Consider the following 16,417-nt stretch of genomic DNA (forward strand, 5'->3'; position numbering starts at 1 on the left):
TGAAGCATAGGCACTCTTAATTATGAACATGACAAAAAGGACCTTTGCTTACTTTTCTTACATGAGTTCAAACTTTGGCACAATGCTTCCCAAACAGTTGCCAATATCAATGCAGCATTGGAAGAGGGGTCCACAAGTGATCGTACAGTGCAAAATTGGTTTCAGAAATTCTGTAGTGGTGATGAGAGCCTTGAAGATGAAGAAGGTTGAGGCTGGTCATGCAGTCTTGACAATGAATAATTGAAAGCAATTGTCGAACAAAACCCATGTCAAAGTATCAGAGAAATCTTTCAGTCACTTGGTGTTGGTATTGCAACAGTCTCATGGAATCTGCAGAAGATTGTTAAGGTGAAAAAACTTGATAAATGGGTACCATATGAGCTCAATGAAAATCAATAAGTTTAATGTTTTGAAGTGTACTCAATGCTCTTTCTGTGAAAACCAATGATACTTTTCTTGACCAAATAGTCACTTGTGATGAAAAGTGGATCCTTTATGATAACCATAAACGATCAAATCAATGGCTTGATTGTGATGAGTTCCCACCCCGAAACATTTCCCAAAGCCAAAGTTGCATCAGCAAAAGATTATGATGTCTGTCTGGTGGTCTGCAACTGGTGTTGTCCATTACAGCTTTCTGGAAGTCAATCAGAGCATTACAGCAGAGCTTTACTACAATCAACTCACTGAAATGCATGCTCACTTGCAAAAAATGAGATTTGCATTGGTGAATCGGTGTGGCCCAATTCTGCTCCACTGTAATGCAAAGTCATATGTTGCAAGAATGACGCTGCAGAAACTCACAGACTTGGGATATGAGACTTTACCACATCCTCCATATTCTCTTGATCTTTCACCCACAGACTACCATTTTTTAAAGCATTAATAAACGTTTTTAAGTGATAAAACTTTCAGGTCCAAACCAGAGGTGGAATCAGCTTTCAAAGATTTCTTAGCATCAAAGCCAATAAGTTTTTATCAAAGAAACATAAATAATCTCGTTGATCAGTTGTAGTGATGCATAGACGTTCACGGCTCATACTTTGACTAATCAAAACATTTCTATTGTTAATTTTCCCAGAATAACATTATGTTTCTGAAATCAGTCATTATTTTTGGAACAACCTAATATATTAAACATTTTTATAAGTCAGTACCATGTCCTACTGTGTTAGCAGTGCACTTTACATCACTTGTTTAGGTTATCTCTATAGATATTCTATGAAAAGCTTACATCTGGCATCTTGGATATGAAACGTAACAAAAATTAGTGCTGGCTGTAATTTCTATAGAATATCTGCAGAGATACTCTGAACAAGTCATTAACTTGCTCTTTTATTCTTTTGCTTGTTTCACTCATTTGACTGTGGCCATGCTGGAGCACCACCTTAAATGGTTTTAGTTGAAGAAATCGACCCCAGGACTTATCCTTTGTAAGGATAAGTCACAGGGATGTAAACCCACCAACATTGGGTATCAAGCGATAGTGGGGTAACAAACAGTGACACAATGACACACACACAGATATATACATACATATATATATATATATATATAATATATATATATATATATATATGATGGGCTTCCATCAGTTTCCATCTACCAAATCCACTCACAAGGCATTGGTCAGCTCGAGGCTATAGTAGAAGACACTTGTCCAAGGTGCCACACAGTGAGACTGAACTGAGAACCATGTGATTAGGAAGCAAGTTTCTTACCACACAGCCATGCCTGCACTTTGTGTAGGTTTGCAAAAGAACTCTCTGGAAGCACATGTTTCAGTGGCCAGAAACAGGTTGAACTATGTCTAGCTGTTTCTTACAATAAATATATCAAAAACAAAATTATTTCACGCATCTTTTAAATACTTCTGTGGATCCCCAATTTACTGCTTTGCTTGCATGACCCCCTAAAACTCTTATGTGTACCCCCAGAAAACTTAGTTGAGAACCACTAGTCTAGAATTTCCCCCAATAACTCCTATTTTGGACATGTATCTTTTCTCCACATTAAAAGTTTGCAAACCATCAAGTTTAAAAAATATACTCTTTTACTTGTTTTAGTCATGTGACTGCGGCCATGCTGGAGCACCGCCTTTAGTCGAGCAAATCGACCCCAGGACTTATTCTTTGTAAGTCTAGTACTTATTCTATCAGTCTCTTTTACTGAACCACTAAGTTACAGGGATGTAAACACACCAGCATTAGTTGTCGACACACAAACATATACACACACATACATATATATATATATACATACAACAGGCTTCTTTCAGTTTCCATCTACCAAATCTACGCACAAGGCTTTGGTTGGCCCGAGGCTATAGTAGAAGACTCTTGCCCAAGGTGCCACGCAGTGGGACTGAACCTGGAACTATGTGGTTTCTAAGCAAGCTACTTACCACACAGCCACTCCTATGCCTATCTTTGAATCTTTGTAAGAAAATAAAAATGACAGATAAATACTGATAAACCAAAATGTATGTTGAAAGAATGGAAGAGTGTCATTAGGAGAAATTGTGTAAACAATAATAACTTTTCTAACCTCAAGCCAGGTGTTTATTAGGTTAATATAATTTATAAAGCTTGCAAATAAGAATAAGTTTGCATGCCACCGGGGTAAATACAAAACTATATATAAGTTTTTTTAGGACTCTACGCAGCATTGTTAGAATTTACATCTCCACTGTAGCATACCAACTTATTTATATAAGTGAACTTTATTGATTATTGTTGAAATTTTATCATCATCCTCTTCATCGTTTTAACATCCAATTTTCCATGCTTGCATGGGTCAGAAAATTTGTTGAGGTAAATTTTCTATAGTCAGATGCTTTTCTTGTTGTCAATCCACTCCTATTAATTTTTCCCCATGACCAGACATGTTTTCATGGAAGACTGGAAACGAAAGACATCGCTTGCAGAAGAGTGACATTCATATACAACTGTCAAGAGATGTCAAAGCAAAGTAACACACACATATACTTATGTACATATACAGGGTGATTCAAGAGTCTCCATACATAGGAAAAATTTATTTTTTTATAAGAAACACTTTATAAGATAACCTAGATTCCCCTCTTGATTTCTATCTTTGGGGCCATTTGAAAGGCATGGTGTATTGTGGAAAGATAAAAAGACATAAATAATTTGAAGGATTGCATCACCAACTCATTTGCACACGTATCACCAGATGTGCTATTACGAGTTCACAATGAGTGAGGGTAAACTTATTGCAATGAGTATTCAAAACAATGGTAACCATATAGAGCCTGCTAAATGAAAAAAAAACTGTTCTTTTAAACTGTTTTTTATAAAGAGATAAATTGTTCCTATGTATGGTGACTTTTGAATCACCCTGTATATGTATTTATATGTGCATATATAGGTATAGGTGTGGCTGTGTGGGAACATAAAAACAGACAAAATACCTATTTCTTTACTACTCACAAGGGGCTAAACACAGAGAGGACAAACAAGGATAGACAAATGGATTAAGTTGATTATATCAAACCCAGTGCGTAATTGGTACTTATTTGATTGACCTTGAAAGAATGAATGACAAAGTCGACCATGGCAGAATTTGAACTCAGAACATAACGGCAGATGAAATACTGCTAAGCATTTTGCCCGGTGTGCTAATGTTTCTGCCAGCTCGCCACCTTAATGTAAAATAAATATTCTTTTCTACTCTAGGCACAAAGCCTGCAATTTTGGGGGAGGGGGCCAGTGAATTAGATGAAATCAAGGCTCAGTCAGAGTGGACACATAGCTAACCTACTCAGCAAAACCTTTTTAGTATGTACCTTATTTATTCATTTATGTTTGTTTGTTTACTTATTTGTGCTTGAGAAGACCCGGCAAGCCAAGTGAGACCATAACCATGGCCTATGTGAGTACAGCGTTGCCAGCCCATTTAAGAGTACCCTTCAATCATTGAGCAATAAACTGGTGCTTGTGAAGACTTGTTGAGGCAAGTGAAGTCATTGTCGTTGCTGATGACAGTACCACCTGATTGGCACCTGTACTGGTGGCACATAAAAAGCACCATTTGAGCATGGTCGATGTGAGTACTACCTAACTGATCCCATGCTGGTGGCACATAAAAAGCACCATTGGAGCATGGCCATTGCCAGTGCTAGCTGACTGGTCCCATGCAGACTGACTGGTCCTGTGCAGGCTGACTGGTCCCGTGCCAGTGGCACATAAAAAGCACCATTGTAGCGTGGTTGGTGCCAGTGCTGGCTGACTAGTCCCAAGCCGGTGGCATGTAAAAAGCACCATTTGAACGTGATCATTGCCAGTGCCACCTGACTGGCTCCTGTGCCAGTGACATGTTAGAAGCACCAATGGAGCATGGTTGTTGCCAGTGGTGCCCAACTGGCTCCTGTGCCAGTGACATATAAAAAGCACCATTCAAGCATGGCTGATGCCAGTACTGCCTGACTGGCCCCCATGCCAGTGACACATAAAAAGGATCCCACCACACTCTCGGAGTGGTTGGCATTAGGAAGGGCATCCAGCTGTAGAAACATTGCCAGATTGGATGGGAGCCTGGTGCAGCTGGCTTGCTAGCCCTCAGTCAAATTGTCCAACCCATGCCAACATGGAAAGCAGACATTAAACAACAATGATGTTGATGATAAATCAGATAAGAAAGATCATGTTTTAAAATTGGTCTTGAAAAATTGTTCTTAGTTTATTGCTGAATCCAAGCATTTGTAAATAATGAATAATGATTTTGTAAGCATAAATTTCTCATCTTCAAAAAAAAAATCAGGTTTCCATATTGCAATTTATCTACTTGAAATTTTTTTAAATTGTGCTTAAAAGGTAATGACATGTTTTCTGTTCTTTGAAATAGATTTTTGTTTTGCTTATGTTAAATATTACAAGAATTTGTCCAAAGTATATTATTATCATTGTGGATGTTTTAACATTCACATTTTCATGTTTGCATGGATCAGATAAAATTTGTTAACACAGATTTTCTGCAGCTGGATGTTCTTCCTGTCATCAACCCTTATCTGTTTACAAGTAAGGTAATATTTTCAAGGGTGGTGAGCTGGCAGAATCGTTAGAATACTGGGCAAAATGCTTAGCGGTATTTCATCTGCTGTTACGTTCTGAGTTCAAATTCCACCAAGGTCGACTTTGCCTTCCATCCTTTCGGGGTCAGTTAAATATGTACCAGTTATGCACTGGAGTCGATGTAATCTACTTAATCCCTTGTTTGTCCCCTCAATGTTTAGCCCCCTGTGAGCAATAAAGAAATAAATATTTTCCCATGACTAGATATGTTATCATGGTAGACTAGAAATGAACATGTGACAATGTCAAGACAAGGAGACACATGCACAAACACACAAATTGACACATGTACATACATATATTGATGTCACCTGTCTATTGTAGGTCAACATTGATTGGTTTGTCCAGAAATCCTCTCTGTCATGTGAGCAGCAAGGCCTGCCCTTGATGCAGCAGTGGTGACATCAGTTACAAGTGAAGCTCACGACCTCATGTCTCTGGATAAAACATCTTTGGACAGTGAGTAAGGCAGGTGGCATCATTCCTCCACCAAACTGCAGCTCTGAACATCTATACCAAGTACCAAGTGGTGTACAAGAGTGCAACAAGCACAGCCAATAGTGAGGCTAACCTGCATTAGAAGCTAGTTTGCTAGTTGACACCCAACCATTGTCTGATGGTACAGATCTTCCACTTGGCTGCAATAACCTTCAAGCTATTGATCTAGGACTTCTCTACCTTGTAGGTTATCCAATACCCTGCTTGCTGACATCTTTCTCCCTCATACACTATAAATAAGAAGGGTGGAGCAATTGCAGAAAACAGCACTGCTTGGAACTGCTCAAATACTCTGGTAGACACTCGAAAAATAAGAAGTGTTACCTTAGTTCACTGGTAGTGAACAGCTGACACCGTAGTACATCTCCAGCATTAGAAGCTGTGCAAAGGCAATAATAATGATAATAATGAAATTATTGTGTATAGTGCTCAGGTGCACTACAGCTCATCAAAGGTGTATGTACAGTATGTAGAATTGTGTACAAAAGTCAGGTAAGTGAACAGTGCATGAGTCATAGTATACATGTGTGCATGCGTATGGAGGTGGGGATATAAGGTGTAATGTTGATGAATTTCAGGAAGCTTGGAGGTTTTAAAGGATACAATATCTCAGAAACTAACAACCGATGCAGGTAGTTTGTTCTATGCTTCAGCAACTCTGAGTGTGAAAAAATGTTTCTGAAAGTCATGGGAGCTGTGCTGTTTTCTAACTTTTTAGGCATGCCCACATGTGTTAGACACATGGAGCTCAAAAAAGTGCTCAAGGTGGTTGTTGGCACGATCCTTGAGACATCTGCATTAAAAATAAAATGTACCTTCAGTTTATCAAAATTTTCCTACAATATCTGACATTAGATTCTAACCATGAGTTGTGTTCAACATTTGGCTTTAAATCAAAATGTTCAAGTAAAAATATTTACTATAACAGGAAAAAAATATATTACTTTTTTCAAAAATTGTCTTGTCGCCAAAACAATTTAATTAAAAGAATGGATTAAACCATGAGCCAGAGGTAGTGTAACTTCCAGAAATATGTCTGTGAAACAAAATATAAATAGAAATTTCAAAACTGTAAAAAAAAATCAATTTGAATCATTAAAGCAACATGAAAATATTATTCTGCATCGATGTGTCTTACTTTAGATGTCTTATCTAAAGTTGGCATAGAACATGAGGTTCTTCAGAATGAAGGGGAAAAAATACATACATAAATAAACTAGTGAATAGCAGTTGGAATATTCTTCAAGTCCCTTCCTTCTTTTGACTTCTGTCCAGCAGTAAAGCTAGATGAATATAAAACTTATCACGGAAAAAGAAAACCAGAAAAAGACATTATTATGCTTCATTCAGTTTACCTTAGGGAAAATAAATGCTATTCTATCTTTGTGATAAGAAGAGAGTCTCTTTTTTCTTTTTTTTTCTTCCCCGTTTTCTTTTTAATCTCCTGGATTCCTTTCAGTTTACTTGCTTTAGAAAGCATTTATATGTTAATGTCTAAGATTATAAAAATTGTTTCATGCATGCCATGAAATATCCAAAGATAAAAATTAAAACCAAAATCCAAAACCAAAATTTTAATAATGTAAGAAGGTAATTGAAGTTGATCAGAGAGTTTTCTGATTGAAATTCAATGTTGACAGAAATATTCCAGGTGAAATTATTTGTCTGCAAAACTCAGAACAATTTCCATGATATGTCACTTTAAAATATATATACATATTCTCCATGTAATTATGATGAAGTAGTTTATATAATAATTGAAGCAATATCTAGATTTAGCAGTTGGTTAGTATGAAGAAATCGGTTCTTAACAGGTTGAAAGACATACAAGCCTTGGGTTATAAACCTGCAACCAAACATTGACTTCTCTCCCCTCACACACAACAGACACACAAATGCATACCCATCTGCTTACACATGCACACACAGACACATACATATGCATACACAAATACATGCACATGCACACACATACACACACTCTTTCTCTCTCCCCCTCTCCCTCTTTCTTTCCTTCTCTCTCTCTTCACACACACATAATCTTACTCTATCTCCCTCTTGCTCCTGCTCTGTCTTTCTCTTCGCATATTCACATACACACACACACACACTCTCTCTATCTATCTATCTCCCACTCTCACTTACACATACTCACATTGCACACTCACACGCACACACTCTCTCTCTCTCCACTCTCCCACACTCTCTCCCACTCTCTCTCTCTCACTCTCTCTCTCCCACTTTGTCTCTCCCACTCTCTCTCTCCTATTCTCTCTTTCTTCAAACAGACACACACACACATACATTGCACACTCACTCTCTCTCTCTCTCTCTCTCTCTCTCTTCACACAGACTCACTTACACACACATACTCACATTGCACACTCACACACACACACACACATACACACATTTACTCTCTCTCCCACTCTCTCTCCCGTTCTCTCTCTCTTCACATAGACTCATTTACATACACTCACATTGCACACTCACACACACACACACACTTTCTCTCTACTCTCTTCACACATGCTCTTTCTCTTTCTCCTTCTCTGCCTTTCTCTGTCTTTCTCTCTATCTTCACAAATATTCACATGAGCTCTCTCTCTCTCTCTCAAACACCCACCCACCCCCACTCTCTCCTACAATGGCTACTGAATTCGCTTCAAGATAGGTTTAAAAACATGATTAATATCTGTCAATGTTTTGACTATTCCACTGAATTTTAAGACTTCAAGAACTCCTTCCTCTTGTCTTTTCTAATTCCTCTACGTTCTCCATCCATTGCTCTGGCTAAATAGCATGCTAGCTCGGCCCATTCTATTTTCTATTATCATTATTATTATTATTATTATTACTTAATCTATTTCTAAGAAATTTCATTATCTTATGCTGTCTATCAACACTAATAATCAGTGTTGCTGCCTGGCAGGGGTTTTATTTTTTTAATTTTCTCTGCATTTGGTACTTTTTCTCTGCTTAATCTGACAGCCAGTTACGTAAGAATAAGTTACGTAAGAGCACAGTTCAAACAGCAAATATGAAACTAAAATTAATAGAACAGAACAGAAAAAAAAGAAAGAAACTAAATGGATTGCTTATTCATTATTCAAGTAGATTAATGAGCGGCAATTTTAAGACAAGATTACAATTTGGGTGAATTTTAAAGTAATTTGTAAATATGATAGGTGCAGGAATGGCTGTGTGGTAGGAAGTTTGCTTTCCAACCGCATGGTTCCAGGTTCAGTCCCAATGGGTGACACCTTGGCCTAAGTGTCTTCTACTATATATTTCTTTACTACCCACAAGGGGCTAAACACAGAGAGGACAAACAAGGACAGACAAACAGGTTAAGTCGATTACAGCGACTCCAGTGCATAACTGGTACTTAATTTATCGACCCCGAAAGGATGAAAGGCAAAGTCAACCTTGGCGGAATTTGAACCCAGAACATAACGGCAGACAAAATACAGCTACGCATTTCGCCTGGAGTGCTAACGTTTCTGCCTCAGACTGACCAAAGCCTTGTAAACAGATTTTGTAGATGGAAACTGAAAGAAGCCCATTGTACATTCTGTCAGTCAAGTGTCCCAGTTGATTTGATTAATGGAAGAGCCTACTTGTGGAATTAACTTGCAAGTGGCTGAGTACTCCACAGACACATATACACCTAATGTAGTTTTCAGGGAGATTCAGTGTGGCACAGAATGTGACATGGCCGACCCTTTGAAATATAGGTACAACTCATCTTTTCCAGCTGAGCGTACTGGAGCAATGTGAAATAAAGAGTCTTGCTCAAGGACACACTGTGATGCCAGGTATTGAACCCATGATGTTATGATCATGAGCTGAATGAATAAACTAACCACTACATATATATGTATGGGCATGTGTATGTATGTGTGTGTGTGTGCACATATATGTTTGTGTGTGTGAATGTGTGTATGTGTGTGTGCATGTGTGTACATATATATGTTTGTGAGCATGCATATCTGTATGTGTGTGTATGTGTGTGCATGCATATATATATATTAGTGTGGATGTATGTGTGTGTGCATATATATGAATATATATATATATATATATAAGGTTAATCCAAACGGGAAAACAGAAAAAACAACACGTGGAACAATTACAGTAGTATTATTATTAGGCGCTCAGGAAAATGGAAGAAGGAGGGTATGACGTTTCGAGCGGAGCTCTTCGTCGGAAACATAAGAGAAAGAAAGAAAGATCCCGAGACGGGAGGACAGAGGAAAAAAAATTGCAGGTCGTCTTCACGAGGTCACATATATATATATATGCACACACACACTCAAACATATATAAGCACACACACTAATATATATATGCATGCACACATATACACACAGAAGGAAGGCCTATATAGGAAAGCCTACTTTCTTCTGTCAAGGGCTTGCATGCCCCGTTACTAGACCATTTTTGTCTTAGTCATTGCACAGTGATCTCTATAAATTTAGGCATATATAAATACCATTATTATTATTTACAGGATTGTAAAACCTGGCACCGTATAACCAAGCCATTTCTACCAAAGGCATATGTATGTATATATATATATATATATATATATATATACATACATAAAACTGAGAATGTGTGTGTGTGTGTCTGTCTGTCTATGTGTGCATCACTGAACCCTCGTTGTCATAACTGACAGAGTGCCGTGATTGCAACCGATTTCATTCAAATTTTACACATGCCTCTGTGTTTAGCTCCTTGTGGGCAATAAAGAAATAAGAAACATTAGCACACCAGGTGAAATGCTTAGCGGTATTTCATCTGTCTTTACATTCTGAGTTCAAATTCCACCGAGGTTGACTTTGCCTTTCATTCTTTCGGAGTCGATAAATTAAGTACCAGTTGCGTACTGGGGTTGATCTAATTGACTGGCACCCACCCCCAAAATTTCAGGCCTTGTACCTTGAGTAGAAAAGAATATATTGGTCTCAAATTTAAAAGGGCGGTGAGCTGGCAGAATCATTAGCAAGTCAGGTGAAATGCTTAGCAGAATTTCATCTGCCGTTAGGTTCTGAGTTAAAATTCCCCCAAGGTCCACTTTGCCTTTCATCTTTTTGGAGTCAATAAATTAAGCACCAGCTGTGTACTGGGGTCGATGTAATTGACTTAATCCCTTCCTCTGTCCTTGTTTGTCCTCTCTATGTTTAGCCCCTTGTGGGCAATAAAGGAAAACATATATAACACATAGAGAACATAGTTTAACAAGTAATATTTGAATTCAGGTGAACTTTTAGTGTAAACATTTTTAGCCTAAATTCATATTTGAATATTTCATGCTCGAATGGATGCTTTAATGTTGGTATTTAGATTTAGTTCCGACATTTAATTTAAACTGAAATGCTTCATATTATATATAATTGATGAAGCTGGTGATTTTTAAGCAAACATAATTAAGTGACTAATCTAAAAGTTTATAGAACTTATATTAGCAAATCTCAAATAAGTAAATGTGTTTTCAAAAACACGATGAACCAAAAAGTAAATAACAACAATAATAATAATAGTTGTAGTGGTGGTGGTGGTGGTGGTGGTGACAATGATGATGGTGATGATGATTCTATACATTTCCAGAGTTGATACAGATTTTCTTAAAATGTTAATAACTGCGGCATAATACTATGAAAATTTTTCGAAAATGCTGCAGAGGAATAAGGATTTATTAAACAAATAAAATATAAAGAATATATAACAAAATTATCAGCAGAAATATATTTTTAAAAGGTAGGTTGATATAACCACAGATTCAACATAAATATATTACAGACATGTGTGAAGGCACGTGGCTGAGTGGTTTAGGCATTTGGCTCACAATTGTGAGGTCATGAGTTCAATTCCTGGTGACGCGTCATGTCCTTGGGCAAGGCATTTTATTTCACTTTGCTCCAGTCCACTCAGCTGATGAAAATGAGTAGTACCTGTATTTCAAAGTGGCAACCTTGTCACGCAGGACATCCCTGAGTACTATGTTAAGGTGCACATGCCTGTGGAGTGCTCAGCCACTTGCCCGTTAATTTCACGAGCAAGCTGTTCTGTTGATTGTATCGGCTGAAACCCTTGTCATCGTAACCAATGGAGTACTTCTTTTTGCAGAGGTGCAATAGCCCAGTGGTTAGGACAGTGGAATTGTGGTCATAGGGTTACGGTTTCGATTCTGAGAGAAAACACCTAAAGTTCCATAAGGCTCCAGCAGGGGGTGGTGGTGAACTCTGCTGTATTCTTTCTTTCACTCTTTCTTCCTGTTTCCGTTGTACCTATATTTCAAAGGTCCAGCCTCTGTGTCTTGCTGAATCTCCCCGAGAACTACATTAATGGTACACATGTCTGTGGAGTGCTCAGCCACTTGCACGTTAATTTCACGAGCAGGCTGTTCCGTTGATCGGATCAACTGGAACCCTTGTCGTCATAACTGAGTGCCACGATTGCAGACAGGTAAGAAGATAGATAGATAGATAGATAGATAGATAGAGAGAGAGAGAGAGACAGACAGACAGACAGACAGACAGATAGACAGACAGGCAGATAGATAGATAGATAGATAGATAGATAGATAGATAGATAGATAGATAGATAGATAGATAGATAGATAGATAGATAGACATACATATAGATATATAGATAGATAGATAGATAGATATATTAGATAGACAGATAGATAGATAGACAGACAGATAGATAGACAGACAGACAGACAGACAGATAGATAGTTAGATATGTTTCTTTATTAGCCACAAAGGCTGCACACAGACGGGACAAATTACAAGGTAGAGCTTTTCTTTTTCGGGATTAAAAAAAAGGGGGTTTGGTTTTCGATCAAAAGGGATCGTAAAAAGAAAGAGGAAAGCTAAAAAAAAAGTGGGGGGTAAAAAAAATAAAAGGAAAAAGAAAAGAATTGATCAATAGGGATCGTTATCACAGAAATGTCAATATAAAGTGTAAAGGGGAGGACAGGTGAGGTTTACCCGTGGAAAGAAAAACCTACAGAAAAGACCATGGTAACCTCAGTCATTGAAGTCACGTTATATTTTTTTACAAATAAGCAACTCTCTGTATTAATTTTTACGGTTCATAGGATCATAGTCAAGGTGGCTCCGTCATTCATACGTGTCATCCTTGCTACATTCACCCATCTTTTTTTAAAACATTCACTAGACAAAACTTGCCTCTCTACTCTCACTTTCCTTTTCAAGTGATACTTGAAGAAGTTGATGAAAGATTGACCAAGTGTTTGTCTCAAATCCTTTCAGGCGCATCTACCAGAGATAGATAGATAGATAGATAGATAGATAGATATAGATAGATAGATAGATAGATAGATAGATAGATAGATAGGTAGATAGATAGATAGATAGATAGATAGGGATACAGAGAGGCAGACAGACAAGGAGACAGATATACCTTATCTGATGCTCAATTATAATACAATCCAAGCAGTGGCTTCCATCTGAGCTCGGCTTGATAAATATTGTTTCCAAAGATTTTGGTAATTTATTACCTATGATGTCATATATAATTCTAAACAGATCCTTTATAATCAGGATTTATATTTCTTTATAGTCAGAATGTCAGAGTTCATCACTGGTTCAGTGTCAGCCATTGTTATAGTATTTACTGAGTTCCATTTTCAGGAATTTTATACCAATTTCTTTTCATTTCCCCAAATTAGAATTCCATGGAAAGGTCTGTATGGTTGTTTGCCCTGCTAGAAATAACAATTAAATCTCCCATTTATCACTGTCGTACAAAAAAGGACACATCGTTGGACGATATAGCTCTAGATATATTGTGTTCAAATAACAGAGAATACGGTTGTACTATGAATGCTTATACTCACTCTGCTTTATGTGTCATGTTTACAGGCATTGGTGATCATGGATCTCCACCTCGTCCTGTACCATACACAAACTACAATGTTTTGGGGGTGGTCTTTCTGTAGCCAGAATCTTCTCTCTCTCTCTCTCCCTCTGTCTGTCTGTCTATCTATCTATCTATCTATCTATCTATCTATCTATCAATATATCTATCTACCTGTCTGTCCATCTATCTATCTGTCTATCTCTTTTACTCTTTTACTTGTTTCAGTCATTTGACTGTGACCATGCTGGAGCACTGCCTTTAGTCAATCGAGCAAATCGACCCAAGGACTTATTCTTTGTAAGCCTAGTACTTATTCTATCTGTCTCTTTTGCCAAACCGCTAAGTTACGGGGACATAAACACACCAGCATCAGTTGTCGAGCGATGTTGAGGGGACAACTCAGACACACAAACACACACACACACACACACACATATATATATATATATATATATATACATATATACAACGGGCTTCTTTCAGTTTCCATCTACCAAATCCACTCACAAGGCTTTGATCGGCCTGAGGCTATAGTAGAAGACACTTGCCCAAGTTGCCACGCAGTGGGACTGAACGTGGAACCATGTGATTGGTAATCAAGCTACTTACTACACAGCCACTCCTACGCCTATCTGTCTATGTATCTTTCAATCTGTCTGTCTGTCTGTCTTTCTCAGTTTCTTTGTTGCTTCAGTTTGCCAGTTGTCATCAAATGTTCAAGACATCGTCATTCCATATGATGTCCTATGAACTCAGCCTGTTGCCTTTTTTAAGTTGCTAAGAAGTTTTCTGGTGGTTTCTGCTCACCTGAATACGTCAATATCTTGTTATTCTACCTGTAAATAGAATATCTTCAGTATTTATCTAAGAGGCGACAACTATGCAGCGTTGATAACATTTTACTCTGGTTTATCGATGCTGCTCCAGATCACACATCAATATGTAAAGATGAGCTCTGCACATTCCCCTCGGACACTTTAACTCATTCTTATTCATAACCATTTATTTGACAATACATATTTGATCTCACATTAAGCAACCTTCGCCTGTCCAATCTTAAACTTAATTTCTTTGATGATTTTCCTATCTGATGGAACGATGCTTACCAAATATTTAAAGCTAGCAACATGCTTCAAGGTTGTCCATTAATTCTTATGCTACACAATCATCTGCAACAAGTGTGTTTGTATATTTATCTTTTACCTGTATCAGTATATGTATCTTTTACCTGTATCAGTCATTAAAAAAAACAAAATAGATTCCAGAATGATGCAAAAATAGAATTCTCATAAAAAATAGATTCCAAAATTTAAGAAAACAGCAGGAACTTAGTTGCCAACCCAATATATTTATATATATGTGTGTGCATATATGTATGTATGTATGTATGTATGTATGTATGTATGTATGTATGTATGTATGTATGTATGTATGTACGTATGTATGTATGTATGTATGTATATGTATGTGTGTGTGTGTGATAATCTTCTTTCAGTTTTCATCTACCAAATCCACTCACTAGGCTTTGGTCAGAACAAGGCATATAATAGAAGACACCAGCCCAAGGTGCCACACGGTGGGGTTGAACATGGAATTATGTGATTAGGAAGTAAACTTCTAACCATACAGCCATGCCAGTGCCTATTCATATATATACGTATCCCAAACATATCCTAATATAATCCTTATTGTCCTTTGTACACCCTCATGATATTCCACACAAGGTATTTAAAATATTACGGAGATGTACTTGCATAGCAAGTGACCTGATCTGAGATTGTGTGCTGAAATGAAAACAATTGCAGTATGGAAGGTGTTTATAAGCTAACTAAAAGCACACAAAAATTGTAAGATTCACTTCAACATTTAAATTCAATTTGCCAGAATATTTTCATACTTATGGGAGCAGATGTCTTCAAAGACTCATATTGTCATTCAGTGCTTGAAATTGGGAGTAAATAGACAGCTGACAACTGATGAAGAGTCGTTCTTTGTGTTACTTGTCCTGTTTTCCATTTGTTTTTTTTGTTGTTTTGTAATTATAATTTTGTTTGTGAAATGAAACAACTGTCTGTGAATATGTTGATTAATTAATAAATCAATTTGTATCCATTAGATCTCTCTGTTTTCTAACTCGACAATAATGTTTGATATTTTACAATATCTCATATAATATATTCATTGATGAAATATCTCTTCAAAATTTAATATATTAAACCAGTTATGTTAGATAAATATCCCTATAAGAGGTTTAAACATTTTCATTGTGACTATATATATATATATAATATATATATATATATATATACACATAAATTTAAATTCAGATGAATATGGTACTTCAGTTAAGGCACCAGAATTTAGTTTGGTATTATCCATACAATTTCAAAATAAAGTGATTATAATCAAAATAAGCAACAAGGACATCCAGAGGTAATGCAGTATGATCGTTTCAAGCAACTCCATTTAATTGAACAATGCAACCATTACATCAATTTAAATGCAGAGCAATGTTTGTTGCTTATTTTGATTATATATACATACATGTATGTATGTGTGTGTATATATATATATATATATAGATATATATACATATATATACATATATATATACATACATATATATATATATGTTGGTGCCTGTCTAGCAATGTTTGTTGGTCCTTCAGAGTTCTATCGTGTCTGCCAGTGCTCATTGCTTTTAGAGTTCTAAGCAAGACAATAAGTGGAATTTAGTGATGAGGCTCCATTTAGGATGTTCTGAGAAGTTATCCCAGTTATGCATCAAGGGCTCTGGTTGTGGGTTCAAGGGCCCCAGTTATGGGTCAAACGCTTCAGTCATTGTTTCAGATTGCAGAAGATGGTTGTATGTAATATGGACATGAAGCAAATGACTCTGAGACCTACTTAACTAGGACAGACCTGGGGCT

General features: G+C 37.0%; 1 long non-coding RNA gene across 1 annotated transcript in view; it reads right to left on the minus strand.

Moving 5' to 3' along the window:
• Positions 1-1,127: 1,127 nt before the first annotated feature.
• The window catches only part of LOC118763113, a 285,588-nt gene continuing 270,298 nt past the window's right edge, over positions 1,128-16,417 (minus strand). Inside the window, exon 3 of the long non-coding RNA XR_004998867.1 lies at positions 1,128-1,182. This is a non-coding gene — a long non-coding RNA (uncharacterized LOC118763113). The remainder of the gene's footprint in view (positions 1,183-16,417) is intronic.

The sequence above is a fragment of the Octopus sinensis genome, linkage group LG4, assembly GCF_006345805.1.
Source record: "Octopus sinensis linkage group LG4, ASM634580v1, whole genome shotgun sequence".
NCBI classification, from domain to species: domain Eukaryota; kingdom Metazoa; phylum Mollusca; class Cephalopoda; order Octopoda; family Octopodidae; genus Octopus; species Octopus sinensis.